The sequence below is a fragment of the Diplotaxodon limnothrissa genome, linkage group LG16 (genome assembly GCF_057381915.1).
Source record: "Diplotaxodon limnothrissa isolate DT_005_m linkage group LG16, D_limnothrissa_male_GT1.1, whole genome shotgun sequence".
Lineage (NCBI taxonomy): Eukaryota > Metazoa > Chordata > Actinopteri > Cichliformes > Cichlidae > Diplotaxodon > Diplotaxodon limnothrissa.
This window is the reverse complement of record NC_140611.1, coordinates 8,956,510-8,962,509: the sequence shown is the minus strand read 5'-3', so window position 1 is coordinate 8,962,509 and position 6,000 is coordinate 8,956,510.

Here is a 6,000-nt window from a genome sequence, read left to right as displayed (position 1 = left end):
AGAGTGAGTGTAAACACACAAAAAAAATTTTTATTTTATGTGCTGGAATGTGCAGAAAATAGGTTTAAATGTTAAACAAATTTCTTCCAGTCAGAGAATGTTGCATATAATTTAATTTTTGCTTGATGCATAAAGTTAAAAGATTAAAACTAATAAAACAAGTTTTAAAAAGAGACTTTTCCATTTGATTACATTTTGTATGATGGATTATGCAGAAAAAGTAGAATTGGGCTAAAAAAATCTATCGCTTTATCACCTATTCAGGTTGTAAATCGTGTTTTTAAAAAGTAACTAAGTAATTAATTACTTTTGAAAATAAGTAATCAGTAAAGTAACTGGATTACTTTTTTAGGGAAGTAATCAGTAATTAGTTACTGATTACTTTTTTCAAGTAACTCGACCAACACTGGTTAAAACACTCAACAACAACAGTGACCTATGAATTATTCAAACATAAAAAGATACCTAACACAAGACATAAACCAACGTGTCTACACATAGCAGACAACTTAGCAGAAAACATTATTCTAATTTTATGTTTACACCCTCTGCTGTCACAAAATATAGAATTTGTTCCCATTTCTGTAGTTAAATCTACAAATTATGCCAAAGACGACAGTTTTACAGGCATAAAGTAGCATTTTTGTGTTTTTGCACCAACAAGGTGATTCCCAAAGAGCTATTAGCTAAAAATTTGGCATATCTTGATATGGTGTGTAGTTTGACTTTTAAAAAATTTGAGGAAACCAGACAAGTTGTGGACAAAGGAAATGTCAGGCCTAGCACTCTATATACAAATTGAATATACTTGTATATAGGTGAACTATAGTTCACTAATAAAGTGAACTTGGATGGTGGTGGTGGTGGTGTTGCAGATCCTGCCTGTAAACGGTCTCAAATAAAAACAAAAAGATAAAGGACGACTGATGGCAGGGTAATTGTGGAGGATGAACTACTTAATTTCCTTGTGATAAAAATTAAAACTTCAAGTCAGGAAGAAATTGTGTTGTTGGCTATGAACACATTTGACTCTGAGGGGACTGAAGCCACCAAAAACGTTTTGTTTGGGCTCTGTCCTGCCTCACAGTGGAGCGTTGGATATAAAGACTCCAAAAAGCTGTCAACAATATTAAACCCTGCCTTAAGGTGCTGAATGAATGTGGGGATAATATCCCTAGATTTGTCTCTTATCACCTGGATGATCTGCCGCCTGTTACCTACTCCGGTTTGGATGTTGTTTACTATGGTGAATGGACCAGCTGTGTACCGAGGTGGGTGCATTGAAACATGTAGTCACGGTGGATGTTTGAGAGCAAGTTGAGGCTGGTGCTGTGGAAGTCAACCCAAGTGTGACTGCTCTTAAGTGTTGATCTGACTTCCTCTTCACGTGTTCCCCACAATGGATCAAAACTGTGAAGAAGGGCAGGCCTCACCTGAAGCTGGAGAAGGTTGTTTCAAGTTTATGTTGCGAACACTGGATGCAACAAGAGGCCTGGAATTGTATCTATCATTGGCACTGGAGCTATGAGTACCATAAAAAGCTGTAAAAACTAAACTAGTAAGTGTGTTCCCAACTAAATTTGCCCAAATTTGTAGATGCAGAAACACTTTATCATCTGTATCTTAAAGAGAAACTCAACAGAGATGCCACCTGTCAGAAAATTGAGCTCTTTCAAGGTTACTGCTGAATCTAATGAATCAAAAATTAATGCTATGATAAAGCCAGTTAGACTGGTTGTAGACCGGTGTATTGGTATACAATATACACAGAATAACAATAGATTTCTTATCCTTAAATGATTTATACTCCCTATTGAACTCCTGAAAATTAGGAATATCTTAGTAGGATGGCTCATATAAATGCCTTTATTTAAGATAAAAGTACTTATAATATATATGTTGTGGGTGGTTTTAATGCTCATCTTTCGCACAGCAATTCTCGGTCTGCTATCCACTTAATCTGGTTTGGGGAAGATAATGATCTTATTCTGTCAAGCGAAGAGTTACCACTCCAAGACAGCTACACATATGTAAGTGAAGCTTGGCATGCTACATTATGGCTAAATCACTGCATATGTACAGATGTTGGGCAGCATTAGGAAACATGACTATGAAGTATGGGCAGTGTTGGGAAGGTTACTTTTAAAATGTATTCCACTACAGATTACAGAATGCATGCCCTAAAATATATTCTGTAACGTATTCCGTTACGTTACTCAATGAGAGTAACGTATTCTGATTACTTAACATATTATCATGCATTTTACAACTACGTGAATGTACTATTGCTGTGATTTATTACTATTACTGAAGGTCCGCGGCTCCGAACCGTAGTAAAGGGACCTCTGACTAATACGGTTCCGTGTAGCCGAAAAATTCCGTGTAGCCGAAAAATAGCTTTACTTTGTTGTGAGGGTCAACTCTGCTTGCGAGAGACAGAGAGAGGCGTTGAAAGGCTGCTCCAACGGAACTTATTGTTTCGGAGGAAAACACGAACACAGCGTACAGTCGAGTCTTAATAGCTTATTTACAACTGGGCTCGTCAGGCACTCTTCTTGGCTGCAGTGGTTATTATTATATTTACATGCTTCCAGCTCCCGTTTCTGCTCGATGACAGCTCGTACTTTTCCACTCCCCTTTTTCTCCCTCCCTCGCTCACAGACACATAACGAGTATGGCAGTCCATTCTCCCTGCAGCACGGACTACACTGCCCATGATGCTACATTCTGAATTCTGCCTATTAGCTTAGCACAACAACAACAACAAAAAGGCGCTCTCTCACCCAGGAAACGCAGAGCGAGAGTGTCACCCTGTAACCATGGCAACTGCAACGCTGCCGCCTGGAACTACAGAACGTAGCTGTCAAACAAAACCCAAACAGTCCTGACCCGCCACAATATGAAACAGGAAAGTACCGCCGTGTAATCCACAAAGTAACTGTATTCCAAATACCACCTTTTTAAATGGTACCTGTAACGGAATACAGTTACTCATATTTTGTATTTTAAATACATAACAGTGGTACATGTATTCCGTTACTCCCCAACACTGAGTATGGGGTAGCTGTGTCAGACAATATACCTTTTACTTTTACTGTAAATGTGTAACAATTGCCAGCAACAATTGGAAATAATCATGTAACTAATAATGCTACCAGTGTAAAATGGTCAGAATTTAGTGAAGATGGCGTATTGGCCTATTATAATAATACAGATAAATATTTAAACAACATTTATTTGCCTAAAGAAGCTATTTTGTGCAAAGGTGTCAAATGTAAGAATCTTGAGCATAAACATAAACTTTGTTCCATGTATGATGATATTGTGACTGCTTTGTATGAAAGTGGTAAACCATTTGATGTACAATGCAAGGATAATATGAAACCTAATATCAGGCCTGGTTGGGAAGAACACGTAGCCATGTATCAGGATGAAGCGCATGTAGCTTAAAAACTTTTGGGCTGGAAGACCTAAGAAAGGCCCAGAGTTTGAACAGAAAAGGCTTGCAAATGCCAGATATAAGTATACTGTTTTTACATCTAAAGGTGAGCAGGTTGTGAAAGCAGATTTGAAAATGGAGAACAATAATGTCACAGATTTTTGGAAAGTGGTAAAAATTCTTAATAATTGTTAAATAACTCTCCCGTGCACAGTTGAAGGTTTTTCTTGGACAGATAATATAGCAGCATTATGGAGACAGCATTGCAGTACATTGTTCACTTGTATAAAAAGTGAACCATATGTGGATGATTCTGACATTGCTGATAAACCTATAAGGATACACATACACATGAGGTATATGAAACCATTCATAAATGATTTAATAATAAAGGCTGCAGTTTGGGTCACATTACTGCAGAACATCTAAAAAATGCTAGTTTAAGGCTAGCTCCTCTTTTAGTGCTCTGTTTCACTGGTTTTATCATCCATGTAATATTACCAGACTCGATGTTGTGTATTTTGCTTGTCCCAGTTATTAAGGACAAAGCTGGAAAAGTAAGCTGTTTGGATAATTATAAGCCAGTATTTCATCTAAGGTTCTAGAAAGAATCCTATTGGATAGAGTCAGTGTGTATATCTCTTCCCTGGGTAATCAGTTTGGCTTCAAGCGAAACATGGTATATACACACTTGAGGAAATGGTGAACTTGTATGGGGCAAAAATTCATCAGTCTTCATGTGTTTTATTGATGCTTCTGATCCAGTAAACCACAGGAAACTTTTTGTTAAATTAAAACGACAGTGACTTCCTGGGTACATTACTGGAATGCTCATCAGAAGATGCAGGTTAGATGGGAATGCAGTATTCCTGCCCCATTGGTGTTAGCAATGGTGTCAGACAGGGTGGGATTTTGTCTCCAGATTTATTTAATTTATATGTTGCAGATGACCTGGTGGTCTTCAGTCCAAGTAGTGCTGGTTTACAGCAGCTCCTTAATATATGCACTGAATAAGGTGTGCAATGTGGTATAAAGTACAATGCAGGTGAAAGTGCTATTTTGCTATGTAGAGCCAAGCAGGATTAAAAAAGTTACATTTTCCAGTGTTTAAACTGTCAAACAATGTTTTTGAAGTTTATAAAAAGGTGAAATACCCTGGTCGTTTTATTACTGATCAAATGAATGATAATGATGATGATGATGATGATGATATATACAGACAATGCTGTAAGCTCTATGCTCAGGCAAACACAACTGCACTGTTTCTGAACCAGTAAAAGTGGCATGTTTAAAGCATATTGCACACCGCTCTATGCTGCCCCCTGTGGTCATCTTAAAGAGGGGGAGTGCCAGTCAGATGTGTGTAACTGCAGGTATTTGTACTTTTAAAGCACTTTTAAGGAAGTTAATGTTCACTTTTTTCCTTTATATGCTGTGCTTTTTCTGTGCAATCGTGGAATTATGTGTGTTAATAAAGCTTGATTTCGATACAGCAGATGAACAGTATCTTAAAGTCATGTCCTTAAGAAATGAGAAGAAAGTCCCAGTCAGACCTGACACAGGACCTGAGAGTCAACTGCTCCTTCAGTTCATTCAGTGTTCATCACAAATATATTGAGCTATGACAAATGACATAAGAACTGGACTGAAAATCAGTGACAATGATGAATCCATATTTTACTTTTTTTTTTTTACACAACAATGGATTTATGAATATAGAAGAGTACTATCAGTTTTTTTTTTATCTGAAAAACATCTGATTGGCAAGATAATCATTTTTCAGTATGATAATGACCCCAAACAGACTGCAATGCAGTAAAATTATTCATTTTTGAACTGTTAGCTTTTTACTCACAACTTAAGGGTGCATTGATCTGTTATTTGGATCTGATATCGACCCAGCACTGACCCAAAATCGGATACATTTCTTTAAAAAAACAAACAAAAAAAACCTACCCCTTAATATCTAATCTCTAAAAAAGGTCCATCTTTATTTTAGTTATTTTTTTTACTTCATGATCCACCAGCCTAAGAACTAACAAAGCACAGAGAAAGCTTTGCAAGAATTTCAAGCTTTCTACTCCATCAGCTTTTCCAGGTATACTTGGGGTAGTTTTTTAATATATATTAGTATTCAGAAAAGACTCTCACACAGCTGAAATGAAACTAAAGTAAAGAAGGTGAATAAGTGTGAATACCTTCTTTCTCTCATTTTGATTTCATTTATGTTGGTCCTGTTGTCAGGTGTTATTTTACTATGACATACCAGTTCAGTACATTTATATCCTTGCACTGGGAGAAACACCCCTCAACCATGCTACAAGTGTTGACATTGCATAGTTTGTCCATCAGGGGGCACATCCATCCATCCATCCATCTTCATCCGCTTTGTCCAGGGCCAGGTCGCGGGGGCAGCAGCCTAAGCAAAGAGGCCCAGACCTCCCTCTCCCCAGCCACCTCCTCCAGCTTATCCGGGGGAATACCAAGGCGTTCCCAGGCCAGCCGAGAGATATAATCTCTCCAGCGTGTCCTGGGTCTGCCCCGGGGCCTCCTCCCGGTGG